Source organism: Dermacentor albipictus, chromosome 8 (genome assembly GCF_038994185.2).
Source record: "Dermacentor albipictus isolate Rhodes 1998 colony chromosome 8, USDA_Dalb.pri_finalv2, whole genome shotgun sequence".
NCBI lineage: Eukaryota > Metazoa > Arthropoda > Arachnida > Ixodida > Ixodidae > Dermacentor > Dermacentor albipictus.
In genome coordinates, this window is record NC_091828.1 from 118,379,182 (window position 1) to 118,395,136 (window position 15,955).

The following is a 15,955-nucleotide window of genomic DNA, read 5'->3' on the forward strand; positions in this document are numbered from 1 at the left end:
GGCTGCATAATAGCACGCTCTTGATTTTATCTCAACCTACTGTGCGTAAATACAATGGCGTCATACTTGATGTCAGCACAGCGCCAGAAATAGGCAATAATGACATTAGCAAACTGAATTGCTGGATAATATCTTTTATTTTGCTGTTTAATATTCGCACATAATGCATAGTGACGCATACCAAACTGACAGTATTATCCGTCCTACTTCTAAAAACAAGACTTCGAAATGAAAAATAAATAATAGACAACGACCACTTGCTTGCACGATAACACACATTTGTTTCAGCTCAAGCTACGGCGCGTGAATACAATACCGTCATACTCAATATCAGCGCAGTGCACACTAAGCAATAATGATCCGAGATGAGAGTAAATGGCTTGTCGTCTAGCGCAATCCCAGATGGGAGGTCGAGATACTCCGGTTAGGTGGAGTAAAAATTTTAGTCCACAGATGAATGTAGATTTTTGATGTACTTATTGGAGTATACGTAACATCCATCGGGGAGCTTTTGCAGGAAGATGTGGGAGTATATATTTACTTCCATCGAGGAGCTTTTGAAGGAAGCTATGGGAGTATATGTTTACATCCATGGATGAGCTTTTGTAGGTACCAGTGGGAGTATGGGTTTGCATCGTTTGAGGAGCATCTGAAGGAAACTATGGGAATACATTTTTTTACATTCGAGGGAAGTTTTGCAGTGTGCCATAGCAATATTTCTTTACATTGATCACAGCGGTTTTACAGGAAGATGTGGGAGTTCATATGACTCGGCTAGCTTGCCGATTTAAGAATTTTCAATATTGATTTTCCACACTCAGAAATACACAATATATTGGTTTCCAACCTGGAAGATGCAGACAAATGTAAGGAAAGTAGTGCTTTGTAGAAAACAAATTTATTGCTAAACACAAGCTCTCAGCTGGGTTTTGATTCTTTCTTGTCCATGTGTTATCTGCACAAACCACACAGTAAGAATTGAAAGTAACTCATCCAGCTGCAGGTTTAATCCTAGACCTTATGAAGTACATCAAAAATACATGAAAACCTGCCACAAGTGCCTAAACAAGTTGCAATGCAGTCATTGCAGAAATAGCATAGATATGGCAGTGCATTCTGACAAACCTAGACTGGTACTACAAAAGGTAAAGCAAAGAGTAAATTGGACATCATTTCTCATTGATATTGACATGTGCAAGGGTTAAAGCGTCAAAAGTGGAAGAGACGCTGAAACACTTATTTCACTTTAAAACTATCATTAGGAAAACGAAAGTTCTGGTAGGCAATAACAGTGCCATTTTCACAGAAACAAGCTGGCAGAGTGGACTAAATAAAGCAGAGTTCAGCTTTGCTTCTTTCCCCATACCAGTAAAAGGTAGAAATGGGGGCTAAGAGAGTCATAAAGGATGGTAAAATGTTCATTGTACTGAACCCCGACTTTAAGAGCGGGGGAAATTTCGTGCCCTTAATAGCAGCACCCTATCAAAATTCTGTGCACAGCTAGACTGACTCTAGGGTATAGTGCATACTTTGACGCCGGTGGATCAAGCCCTTAGCTCCGAGCATACATCATGTTTAAATTTCCTAACACAATAACACTGAAAGAAAAAGTCGTCTGAAGGAAAGCAACAAAAGGGGCAGAAAAATGACAAGCGAGCTTCTGACAGCCATCATCCAAGCTTCCTTCCTGATATTCCACCTGGACAATGTTGCTAGTGCAAGAAGGCTTACAGAGCCATTGAACCACCGTCTGGGCTCATTTCTGACGATTGAGAAAGGCAAAAAACAGGCATTGCTGAAGACTGCATTATGAAAGAGCATGCGAACTAGTTGAGATTACAACTTTTGGAAGCTTCGTTCCATAACATCATAGGAAGAACAAAAAGTAATAAAATCTTTCATAGAAGTGTGGCAATTTCAAAACACTGTTATAATTGATATCTGACAGCCTTCATTAGAACAAGAGATCTAAATGCTGGCTCACAACCTTGCTTGCACACAGCAAGTGCTGCTGCGCTCTAGCATGGTCAAGGCTGGTCATTCTAGTGGTAGCCTGCATGCAGGCTAGTAGTATTTTAGGATCTGCTTTTACCGCAGCAGCCATACAAGGTCCTTGCTGACTTTTAACACAAAGCCAGTATAACGAAATGCGAGAAAAAATCTGTGTAATACTTATTAAAACGGTGCAAACAAGCTATGTATACAAACAAGGCATATGTAGGTAACTTTTATTTTATAATTGTTGATACTTACGTTGCAAAACAAAGTCAAGGCTCCGAACCAGCTTTGAATTTACATTTAATGTAGCCGCAACCACAGTGTAACTCCCCTTACCAGCATCGCTGTAAGACGGTGTCAGCCTAAATGGCACTTGATATATTGCACATAATTAAAAAAATAGAGACTGCACCCATTGTGAAACTCCTCGTAACCGTGTCGCTATAAGACAATGACAATGGCACTACAGATATTGCACATAAATAACTAAATAAGTAAATAAAAGGTACATATAAGTAATGAAATAAAAAGTGCACTAGTAGCAAAGAAGGGAGGCACGTTAAGCATCACATTCAAGTGGCAGCAGACATTGGTGTGAACATAATGCTGAGAGCATTGCTACACTCATGACTCACGGGAATCATCAAGTGAAGCATGCAGAAAAGTATTAGCCGGTTCATTGGCCTCAAAGACCTACAATGAGATAAACTAGAGTGTCTCAAGGTGCACACTCCTGGCCGTTTGTGCAATTGAAATCAACGGAGTATGCTTCCATTCAAGCCAGGGTATCTATCTATTTTCCGGTTTGCACTGCACTCTTTTCACATGTTGAACACAAAACACCATGGCAAGGAACAGTACCAACCGATGGGATAAAACAAAAGACACAAATTTGCTGACTGACAAGTGGATACGTTCGCTGGCATGCTTTCCCTTTTACACACTGTCACGAGCCACCAGCAGAGCATGTGCGATAATATGAAGCAGACGACACCGGTCAGTGAAATGGAGAATAGATACATGAGGTGAGAAGCATGTGAAGTGTCAAAGAAAAATTGACGGAAAAAGGGAGGAAGGTGAAGGAGCGGGCATTGCTGACATCGATGAGAAGTAAGACAGCAGCATCTCCAGTGGGGCTCTGGAAATGGGAAATAGTAGCTTGGGACCATCGACCGATGAAATGACATACGAGAGTTGGCCAGCAACAGCTTCCAAGACCTTAATACGTTGCCACGACTGTGCTCCGCGACGCCGGTTCATCTCCACGCTGCCATAACCAGCCTTGTCCAGTGCCACAGAGGCAATAACCCACCCACGTCAGCAACACAACGCGCGACTAGTCCAGACCGCGTCCTGTGCCACGCAAGCCTCGTAAAAGGGCTACAACGTAGTCACTCGCAACGAAGGTCGTCGCCTACGCCGTGTTGGAACTACGCAGGCTGACATCTTGCGCCACGGCGTGCCAATGTTCACCGCTATTCTGATGGTCAGAAAATTCAATTCTTGGGGACTATATGTCACTTGGTCAGTCACACTAGAAGTGTGAATACGACGACCCGTTTTGTCGCTTTGAGCGACAAAACGGGTCATCGCTTGAACAGATCGCTCGGTTCTGGAAATCTAGAAATCGTTGGTCGTCTCCCGGAAGTGCTATGAGCGACTAGACAATAGCGCGAAGCCGGAACTTGATGTACATCGCTCAAATAATACCGATAGTCGTGCGTAACGAGCAAACGAATGGATATTTATGTGTGCAAGGGTAAGAACCTACTGCGTGACCTTCGGAAATATTTTATGCTACGTTTTACAGCAAAATACATCACTTCAAATTACTAAAGCACGTGTCACGCTATTCTCGACGCGTGTTTTCAGTCCTAATGCCGACAAAAAAGGGAAGCGTCCCTCAAAATCGTCGCTCGCACGGGGTACGACTTATAGGCGACGAGCGAACGCTGTCGCGCGCACGATAGCTTATATGGGATTTATACTTTCTTCAGCATAAACCATGGATACCTCATGCGTTTTCAGTAAGTTCAAGATAACGCGCCCAATTGACCTCTTGGAGCATGCAGTTCAATGCCTGCGGCAGTGTTTCTAAGTGGCACTTGTGCTGCACGTAACTTCAGTGCTCGCAGATTACCCATGGACGAGACACCGCGAAGCGCGCGGCTTACTTATAACGAGAGCATGCCGTCAGCAAAATGATCCCTTCTGTTATGTGACTTCTTATTTCAACAGCGTTCCGTACACAGTAGACTGCCAAACTGAATAAATTCAAACACACAAAACGCATGCTAAGCACAATCCGCATAGCTCGGAATCATGGGCTGGTGAACAAACCGCGTAAACGTCCTCTCGCCTCAGGTCTTATTGAACATACCATGGTTGTGGCAGCGTTTGCGATTTTCAAAGCTCTTACGGATAGCGGCAAGTGATAAAAGCACCTGCAGTTATCGTGATGACTGGCTTTTTCGATTGACATATAGAGAAACGTCGCGCTTGCCTAGTCCATTGTCAATCGCGTCGGCTAAGCGCCGCCACGACTTCCTGGCGATAGCATATCAGATACGCAGAATTTGCACATAAGTTAGAATTCACTTACCATTGAGGACTTGTTGTTATCTCCAATGAACGACGAACGACTGTCGTATTTTCGTGGCGACGCGAGATGGCTGGTACATGATCAGTCTTGGACAGCCTTCGTTGCAGCTCGCTGGACGGATCAACTTTCTCTGGTGCTGTGTTGTTCGACGATGATCAGCGCGCGTGCGGTGGAGCAACTCCGAGTGAATAAGTAGAGCGCTCGCTACGCGTTCCTGTAAACTGTGGCTGCCTGTTCTCTAAGAAACAAAATGGTGTGTTCTTTGCTCAGCGTGCGTGAGTGATATATCACCATGTTCGGGGCCAGCGTCCTACAGTTCACACCAAAGATTACGCTACGTTTTCTTCTCTATTGTCGCACGAGTAGAACGCGCATTTTACTCTCTCTCTCTGAAACGCAGAGTGGAAACCACATTTCACCCTCTCCGTGGTGACGGAGTGAACAATGCATTTCACTTCTCTCGACATTTTGCGAGAGTAAATCAACGCTTTGAAGAGTAAATCGGCTGCTTCACTCCTGCGATACCCTCCCTAGTTTTTAGAGTGTAGCCGAAGATCCTAAGTTTCATTTCAGCGTGCTTTTTGTCATTGTCTTTCGCTCACCTGCCATGTGTTGTGCTTCGCCTTCATTAAATATCTTTCATGTTAGAACAGTTTAGCAGGACTTATTCTTGCGCTAGCAAATTTGTACTTAACGCAATAGCCGTCACTTCAATATTGACGCTATAGTGCTTCAATTTTCGCTATAGTGCAATGATAGATTAAATTGTTGAACAACGTGAAGCGAAGTGGACCCAATCTGCCCTGTAATCGCCGTTTCTTTACATTTACTAAGGTGTTATTGTTAAATTGAAGAAATGGTTTAAGCTTATTAGCATGTTCGCTTTCTGGCATTATGCGCGCGCACAGACATCTTGTATCAAGTGCTTATGCATATTTTTGGACCAACGTTTTGCATTTTATGAATATTCCGCTCTAAATTTCATCGTGTGACACGATCACCACGGACTTGTATGTTTGTGGGTGTTTTCGGCACTGCCTTGGTCCGGAGCATGATTTCCATGTGTTCTATGAAGTCGTACAAAAGACTAGCGTCAAAACCATCCTTTGGGAATCATGGGCGACATCATTGCAATTAGCAATGCACGTTACGATAGGTGCGTAATGAATTATACGTTTTATATATCATAGCAATTATTATGAAGATCTGCACCAACCGAAGTTGGCGTAAAATTTTAATGTTACTTCCAGACATACAGATGCCATAAAGTGCGTGGAGCGTCTTAGGAACCTTAATTGCATTAAACATAATATGATAAAGATTTGATGTTCTCTGCCGAAACGAATTACCAAGGCAAAATTAACAAAATGTCAACAATATGAAGTTCGCAACTCAGGAAGCGACAGGTATCACAAATGAAGGTATCACAACACCGGAAGTGACAGGAAGCGATTGTCGAGCACTTCAGTCGAAACATACATACTCTTTCACTGAAAAGTCCCCTCTCGCTCACCCACCTAGTCCAGAATCGGGCTATTTTATTTTGGGGGTACCAACTTAGCTGTGCACTCTTTCACAATGTCGCGAAACATTTCAACTAACAAGTCGACGCTTAAGGCAGTTTGATGCTTCAAAGACCTTTTGGTGATCGAGGCAAACGATATTTCTCACTGGGCGCTTCTATTCTAAGCTTGGAGGTTCAGTAATTTTCATTCTCCTACACGCGTTTTCCTAATTATTTTCGCAGGGAACTTGAACCCACACAAAATAATATTTTCAATCCCAATGCTTGGCAAAGTAAAATCACTAGTGGCTTTATAGAAATGGTTATATTTGGCAATACGCAGTGAACATGAAACCACACTGAAGAATATTTTCAATCCCAATGCATTACAAATTAAATCGCTCGTGGCTTTATAAAAATGTTTAAATTTGGTGATACTCACTTTGATCTTAGTACAGACAACAGCTCTCTACTTCGCACCAAGAGGAAAACTTGACAAATGTCCTTTAGTTAATGGCACCACCCGCTTCAGCTAGGATAGAAGTACTTATCCAGTAATGAAATAGCGATTGGCGTCCCGAAACCTTCATGGTACTTAGTGTCCAAATGGGAAATCTACTTGCAAACGCACACTTGCCACAAATCCTAATTATCTTTATTCAACAAATATGTAGTTCTTCTTGGTGTACATCGTTCTTCAGTGAAGAATCCAATACGGCTTATTTTAATTTCTATATCTTCCTCCATTTTGATCAACTGAATCGATCGCTTCCTTGACGGGCATGGCTTCGGACGGAAGGTCTTTGCATGGTGTCTTCAGCATTACTCGGCGAGAGAAGGTCGGTACAAGTTGAATTCTCTGAAGCATTTCCACCCTTTTACACATTTCTTGTTGCTGTTTCTGAAGTAACCATGCTTACAGAAACATCCGCTTTGGCAGTCCAATGTGCATGCAAAGGGCCAGCCTCTATACAAGAACGAGCATTTCCACTCGCCGCAACTGCCGCTCTGGCACTCCTTGTATTCCTCGTTCTTGCGGCACCCTGCATGTAACGTGGAGTAAAGTATAAACACCGGGACGTCGCATAAATGTGTAATTTATGTTCTGCGGTCCACGTTACTATTTCAATGGATGTGTTCATTTGAGCCAATGTGCAACTTCAATAATTTCATATACGCCTAAGCTATAGCGAATACAGAAAGGCGAATTAAGGCTGGCTCGTTAGGAAATGCACTCCAGGGCATTATTCATTTTGGTACAAAGGCTGCGATAAATTACGGGTATTACATGATAGTAAATGTTTATTACAGTTTCGCTTCATATGCTGGTTTCTCCTCGCTTCGTCAGCTACGCTTAAAATTTCTGTTACAACCTTGCGTGCCCATCCCGTCCACCAGGCAAAATTGTCATCAATCTTGCGAACACTTCCTTTCATTAAGAATCTGCGGTAGCTAGTTTGCTGGTGGAAACGCTAGGAAGCACTGATACGAGCCCACATTAAGATGACGATAATGACTGAGAGAAAATATAAGCCACTAAGATAGCGAAATTTACTTTCAACGTATATTCCTATCTTTCTGCATTTCACTTTTGTGATATTTTACCAACTTTGTAAAAATAGCACAGCTAGCTTTTCGTAACTGCTCCATGAGTTGAAGGAGAAGCCGTCATGATGGTTGCACGATGAAAGATCATTTCAATAGCTATGCTAAGCCATCAATTCTCACGCGAACTATCACACTGGCAGGATAAAATATTTCTTGCGATATGTGGAAATCTTTCATGTGCTTTTCGTAATAGACCCGAAAATTTGCTCGTAGACCCTTGTCGCGGAATTTCATGCAAGGAATGCAATAAGAAACAGGAAAGATTCACAACCAACAATCTAAAACAGGAAAAGGTTTGGATTAGTGCTTTCTAAAATTAGTGGTAAGAAATTAACATAGAAGATATCACAGATTTTTGGCAATTCACCCTTATAACAAAATAAATGACAGTGTGTGAAAATCTGAAACGCTAGTTGCTAAAACAACAGAGTCATCAATACGATTAACTACAAAGCAGTTGTGGTCAGGTTGACAGCGATTTTAATGACACTATCGTTTAAAGCGTCTTTTCTTGAAAGAGAAGATTTGCACTAGCCGAGATATTCCTGTGTTCCTGCAGTGTAAAATAATACGAAAAAAAACTTAATGACGCCGGAAAGAAGGAATGAAACGAAGGAATTGCGAAATATTGCTTGAACCTGATTTCCTTCAACACTTTCCTGCATCTCTCCTGCTTCTAAGATATTAATGACAATCTGAAAGTGATTACTGTCAATTTACATAAGTGACAGCGTGCGGAAGGTGACGACATGAGCTACCTTTAGTGCGTCAAATACAGCAGTGGTACTGATATTCGAAATTTCACGAAGAAAAGCTAACAAAATCAAACATCTGTACATGCGGCTTACCATCCTAAAGCCGCGTGTCGGCTGAAACAGACGCAGTAGTTGTCTGGTCGCAAGATATTTTCGACTACATCGCGTTCTTCAAAACACGGTGTTTAATTTATGCACACGAGTTTTCTAGCGTCGCTGCCACATCTTAATGCGACCACTGCGAGAGAGAATCGAACAGGTGACGTCGTGCTCCCAGGCCGAACCCCATAGCTGTGATCTTGTACCACGACGCATGAAGCGAAATTACTCGCAGTAAATGTTATCCTAACGAATGGTCATTTGGGCGTCTGTGTTCTGTAAGGCAGTCGCGAAAAATATCTTGACTGTCAGGCAGGGTAGGTTGCATAGGAGATTCCATTGAAATTGTACGAAATATACCTGTACACGGAGAAAACCGCTGACCACACCTTGTACAACGTCTGATGAATAAATTGGTTCATTCTGGAAGTGAACGACTCACGAAATTCAGATTATAAATGCAATCACTTGCACTGCTAGACCTTGTCTTTTTCGCCAGTAACACAGATGTGGCTAAATCATGCCCAGAAAATATTTTGAAGTGCAACTTCTATTGGCGCATATAATGCTGCATGGAAAGGTCAAAATTCGCTTGAATAATCGTACCTCTATGTCAACTGTTTTGGTGTTTTAGTATGTCTCGACCCATACTAGCAGAGAGCTAAGGATCGAGATGCGTGCCACCTGTAGAAAGCGACTAGCGCCGCTGGGCAACAAGACGTGACTGAGACAGACGAAGCTAGTGCCATCTTTTTATCTAATTGGTTTTCCCCACACCTCTGCTAGGAAAATTGAAATTCGAAATTCAGTACTGCACCTAGCTTCATCTCCGCACTGATAGCAAAAGGGGGAGGGGGACGGGGTGCGTCATACCTGTGTACTGATGCGATCAGCCGTACCGTTATTCTTTTCACACTTAGAAAAATGTATTCAGGACAACACGTGTACCTACAAACAGCGCAGCTGATATTCATGAATCACAGAAGTAAAACAAACAGGCAATCGACATTTGAATGTACGCTCTTTCAGCATGTTTTGAATTTGAAACATCGAGTAACATACACTGTTGGTACAAGATAAAAGTACTGACGTGAACCAGACTTAGACCAGGAACATTTGACAACCACATACACAGGCACGTTTCATGATTCATCAATCACGACAGTAAATTTTCGCCTCGTTGATAAGGCACATTCAGGAAAGTTCAAGAGCTGCAGAGGACAGCTACCATGGGAAGCTTGCTTTGACCGTGTTTTCACTTGCGCTTGAACAATATTTCACCAACAATTCAGGCATAAGTGATAAAATTGGCCACTGAAGACCAAGAAAACGCCACAGCGTCTTACAATGTTTTGCATTTACGATTCACGAGGTCGTAGTGGTAATAGCTATATCTGGCAGAAAAGATAAGTTAGGCATGCAAGATAAATGCTGAAATTACCCATACGAAGTTTTTTTAAGCATTGTTCGCAATTCCTCAAAGAGCATCCGTAGCAATGCATTTTGCAATGTTCGTTATCTAGACCACCAACTATGCAAGTAACTCCTACCCAATATATTTCGAAACAATATATGTGGTACATACACTTCGGTGCGAAACGATTCCCGAGCCACAAAGAATCTGCAGAAGGAGCTGCCATTTCCTCTTGTCCTTTTGAAGGTAGAATTAAGGCACATGCGATCAGTGCAAGCAGAGAGCCCAGGATAGACATGGTTGCCATCTTGAAATTTGCTGGCACGCCCGGCCAAGTCAGGTATTTTATATCTAGCCATGACAATGCTAAAAACTGGCACGCTGTTTTCGAATATTTTGTTCTTTGATCTAAGGACAGGTGAAATTGATGAGAAGGCATTTTCATTTTGATTTTCTTGTATTTTCTGCAGCAGCAACCTGCGCAGAGGCGCCTGCGCTAAGCAAATCGCGTGATTCTTATTTTTAGGCGTTAGCCTGACTAGCATTGAGCGCCGTACAATTGTGGGCCGACATCAGCGCAGCTCCACTAAACAATAGGCAAATTGACGTCATGAAACATAAGGGCTGGATAGTATCTCGCATTTTGCTCGTTCGTATATGACGTATGGTGGCGCCAATACAAATGGATGGTACTCATAATCCTACATAAAAAGGAAAACTTCGAAATAAATATTACGCAGCGAGCTCTTAGCTGCACAGTAACACGAACTTGCTTTTATCTCAAACCACTGCGCATTAACACATTGGCGTCATACTCGAATTCAGCACAGCGCCAGAAATAGGGAAGAGTGTCATCAACAAATAGAATGGCTGGATAATATCTTGCATTTTGCTTTTTCATATGAGCGTATAACGCATAGTGACGTCAACCAAAACGGATAGTCCTCATTGTCCTACTTGTAGAAGCAAGACTTCGAAATGAAAAAAGAAATAATACACAACGACCACTTGGCTGCACAGTAACACAAACTTGTTTTTAGCTCCACCTGCGGCACGCGAATACAATGTACCGTCACACTCAATTTCAGTGCAGCGCCAGAAATTAGAATAATGACCGCAAAAAAACAGCATATATGAACAATATCTTGTATGTTCCTGTTTCTTCCACACGTATTATGCATAGGGACGCAAACCAAACCGAATAATATCCTTTGTTCTACTTTAAAAAAAATTACTGCCCAAGCACTCCGTACATATGGTTAACCAGCGAAGCCGAAACGTGCGGCCCCGGTGTTTATCACTGGGTTAATCCCGACGTTTCGATAAACAAGGGCTCCGTACGCTGTTGTATCCTCCGTATGCAGTTGCTGCTTGTGCTTGACTGCACGAGCCGGTTCTGTGCCCGGGCTGCAGTATTCGCACGCCCTCGTAATCGAGCTCGTTCCCGGTTCTGCTCGCGGCGTTACTCATCGTATGCTGCCTGCCCCAAAGGAATATGTGTGACACGCGGCCTACCCATTTCGGAGACGGAGAGAAACTGCTGCGCGCGCGATCGGCTGCCATGGAGAGCAAAGACGTCACTACTGGTGCAGCTAATCCACCGCCACCCAGATAGCACAAGGCCTTTTCACTCCGATCCTGACGTCATATTACATTGCCCGACTGCTATAGAGTCTAATGGTGATACTCCCGAGTCAACAGCGATTTTGACGTTACCGCTTGCATCACGCCTGCCTTGTCAGTGGAAATTTCGGGCCAGGTAACTTGAGGTCATGGATTGTAGTAAACAGGTCATGTGCTAACTAGGTGGCTTAGGCAAACCGCGCGCCTCTATTTCTCTCTTTTTCTTTCGCGCATGCGCATGGGGTTGCGCCGGAGAAGTTTTTTGCCTAGAGGCTACTTCGAAATGAGGGAGAAATAATACACAACGACCACTTGGCTGCACTGTTCCATTAGCGTTCTATTGTTCTCTGTCACAGCATCAATGTAGTGGCGGAGAAATAAAATTTCCGACAGCAATTCTCTAGGACTGTAGTTTTAATCCACTCGGGGTACTGCGAAATTCAAAGCGAATACCTATGATGAAAATGATTACAGTTTATTGGCCAGATGTGACCAAAGAGTGCCAAGACCATGGCAATAGGCTACCATTGGTATATGAACTATGAATTCGAGGTTTTGAATGAAACACGGCTGTAGAGAGGCCTAAAAAACATTCGTTTAAAAGCGTTAAAAAAACTCAGAGCCATTTCACCCTGTGAAGGTGGAAAATCAGCGGAGCTGTACGCAACTCTAAATAAAATAAAATAAAACAACAAAAGAGTATTGCAGAAGTATGCACTTTTTATGTTTATTTTCATTAACATTTATCTCGTGACAATAGTCATTATTGCTTTATAGTCGCTATGATAGGCAGCCATGAGCTCTGTGACGACACTGGAGAGCTCTGTGATGACACGAGATGTTCTTGGCGAACATTAGGTCTTTACACTACCGATGACGCGTCGTGAAGACGTTGGTCTTGGTGCAACATTGAAGGCAGAACCTTCCCGAGAAAAACCCCCGCAGCGGCGTCTGCGTCAGCAGGCGTTTGGTGTGTTGCGACACCACGTACCCGCGCACACGAAGGTATGACCCTCCCACGTGTAGCCGGCTTAGCAATGTCTGGGGGACGGGGGATCCTGGGGGTTGAACCGATGCTGGGTGTATGGACCTTGAAGGCCCTCTGGCGGAGGCAACACACCCCTTTGGCCTCTGCTTCACGTAGACAGCACCTCCATACTGACCCACCTGGAGGAAACCGGTAGTCGCCTTTCCCTGCCTCTCTGTACCCTCTTCTTCGTCTTTCTCTTCTACTTTTAATCTTGCCTTTCCTCTCATCTTTTCCATTCACTCCGATTTTTTCTGGCGGCAAGGGTTAACCTGGTGTGGCTTTCCTACCTTGGGTTTACCATATTGCGTTATAGTAACGGCATACTGCTGGCGCTGTGCAGACTTGGTTACATGTTCTGCCATGTCCCCTTGTTGGGCTCCGTGCTGGGTGGCAGACGCCGTTGCCGAACAAGTCATTAATTTCTATGGGATCCTCGAACCCGTTTTCACCTAATCGTGCCTCGAAAACGGTACGCACCTACGCAACCTCGCTGTTTTTTCCCAAAAGCAAAGCAACATTCCCGAAATTTCACGTCCTTCACTGTGAACAAATATTCACAAAAGCTAGAGCAATCTCACCATTCCTTGTGGCCAAGTGCCTAATAGAGACCATTCGAGCTGGTTATAAGGTAACAAAGATGGCAAGTGGGGACTTGCTCCTCAAACTAAAAGACGAAGAACAATACAACAGACTCGCCCACCTTGTAGCCTTTGGTAACATTGCTGTTTCTGTGAGCGCACATCGAACTATGAACGCAGTCAAAGGCGTAGGTAGTATCAGATGCTGATTTAAGGGCATTGAATGAAGAACTCCTGTACGGATGAAAGGACCAAGGTGTAATCCATGTGCAGCGCATCAAAATTAGACGGAATGACAACGAAATCCGAACGAAGCATTTAGTACTCACTTTCAGTTCAATTACTTTACCCGAGTCTCGTGAAACCGGCTATGTGAAACTTCATGTTCGACCCTACATTCCTAACCCACGACGTTGCTTCAAATGTCAGAGATTTGGTCACGCATCCCAGAGCTGCCGAGGGCAGCTTATGAGCTCAAAGTGCGGCACAACCGGTCACTCTGCTGATGACTGCAATAATGATGAGATACGTTGTGCGAACTGCGAAGGCAGCCACCCTGCATACTCCAGAGCTTGTCCAGCCTGGAAGAAAGAAAAGGAAATAATTACTGTAAAATTTAAGGAGAATATAACGTTCCGTGAAGGGCGACAACGGATCTCCTCGCTACTCACAATGAAAGCATCTTTCGCTGGAGCGGTGCAACGGGGGGCAGCACCACAATGGCATCTGGAGGCAGCCCGGACAACGCCTGGCGTGCCGAGGCCATCGCCACCCGCCCCTACGGTGGGAGCAGCCAGCGCAGCCCTGCCACCTCTCAAACTGTACACGCCACTGGCCTCTTCAAGTTCCGGCAGCAGCCAGGGCACCGCAGAGGCCACAGGGGTCTTGTTGACCTCCGGCCCAGTGGGGACGAAGACTTCATCACTTGAGGTGAAGTCTACGTGACGCACATATCGCTCTCTGGAGCGGGTGTCCAGTGCCTCGCAAGAGGCTATGGAAACCAGTTCAAGCCAAACGGCGCAGGTAGCGCCGAAGGAACGGCGAGGTTCTCTCGACCGCTCCAAAAAAGAAAAAAACGCCAATTACAGGGCCTAACAAAGGCTCTGTAAAGTAAATAATTAACTGTCGCCTACTGCCCTTCCTCGAGTGAAACAAATTGCTCGACCCATACCAGTGCGGGTTTCGGGAGGGTCGATCTACCAGTGACTATCTTATACGTATCGCGGCACGTATACGTGAAGCTTTTGTCCATAAGGAGTTTTTCTTATCAGTAATCCTTGATATGGAGAAAGCCTATGATACTACGTGGCGGTTCGGGATAATGAGAGACCTCTCACACTTAGGTATACGTGGTAATATGTTCAATGTTATCGAAAGTTATCTGTCTAATCGCACATTCCGTGTTTGAGTGGGCAATGTTTTGTCACGGAAATTTGTACAGGAAACTGGAGTTCCGCAGGGTGAGGTGCTTAGCTGCACGCTCTTTATAGTAAAAATGAATTCTCTTCGTCTACACATACTACATAACGTCTTCTATTCAACATATGTTGACGATGTGCAGATAGGATTTCAATCAAGTTCTCTTGCAATCTGTTATGGACAGGTCCTGCTTGGTCTTAACAAGGTCTCCAAATGGGCTGATGAGAATGGGATCAGAGTGAACCCACAAAAAAGCACCTGTGTCATCTTCTCTAGGAAAAGAGGCCTGCACCCTAATCGTGAAATTGTGTTGCATGGTGAGCGTCTGCCTGGAAACAGGGAACATACATTTTTAAGCATAATTTTATGCGCGAAATTAACCTTTGTACAGCACATAAAGTATCTTAAGAACAAATGTATGAAAACAGTGAATATCTTAAAGGTGCTGCCATGCACATCCTGGGGCAGTGATAGAAAATGTCCCATGAACTTGTATAAAAGCCTCATACGCACACGACTAGACATGGAGCCATAGTTTACCAGTCGGCTACTCCAATTGCTCTAAAGATGCTGGACCCTGTCCACCACCTAAGAATTCGCCTGTCCACAGGCGCCTTTAGAACAAGCCCAGGGGAAAGCCTCTACGTTGAATGGGATGAATGGTCACTTCAACTGCAGAGAACATATTCGTATTTCATGTATTTTCTTAGAGTGAACGGAAACAGTCAGCACCCCGCGTTTTACACCATAAACGATTTGTCCAGTTGCCAACTTTTTCGCAACCGGCCCACAGTGGCCCAGCCTTTCTCGCTGCGTGTTAGAGACATAGCTGAAGAAACAAGGGTTCCACTGCTTGAGTACCATCTTATGTCCCCTGCTATACGGCCCCCGCCATGGCAGTTGCAACCAGGAGACTATGATACATCTTTCGCTGCTGATGAGCCAAACGTGAAAAGGTGAGTGCAGGAGCCAACGTTTCGACAAGTGCACTTGTCTTCTTCAAAGCCTTGAAGACGACAAGTCCACTTGTCGAAACGGTGGCTCCTGCATTCACCTCTTTCATGTTTTGCTCATCGCCTTGAATTTCCATCTCCCGCATTCTCCGTCTTTCCCCATCTTTCGTAGCTGTTACAAAGCGCGCACCTGTCGCGCATATACGAATGTACTTCCTCGATTCACAGCACAAATACTCCACTCCTGAATTCCTTGCAGACGCATCGAAGTGTAATTCTAGCGTATCTTACGCAGCGGTCAGTTCATCTTTTTCGGATGCTGGTGTTCTGCACCCTAACACAAGTATTTTCGCTGCCGAAAATACTTCCCGT

General features: G+C 44.2%; 1 long non-coding RNA gene across 1 annotated transcript; it reads right to left on the reverse strand.

Annotated features, from left to right (window-relative positions):
* Window positions 1-6,737: 6,737 nt before the first annotated feature.
* Window positions 6,738-10,493, reverse strand: LOC139049063 (uncharacterized). Its single transcript, XR_011508102.1, has 2 exons — window positions 10,152-10,493; window positions 6,738-7,147 (listed from the first exon to the last, which is right to left on the reverse strand). It is a non-coding gene; the product is annotated as an uncharacterized lncRNA (long non-coding RNA).
* Between the last annotated feature and the right edge of the window lie 5,462 nt (window positions 10,494-15,955).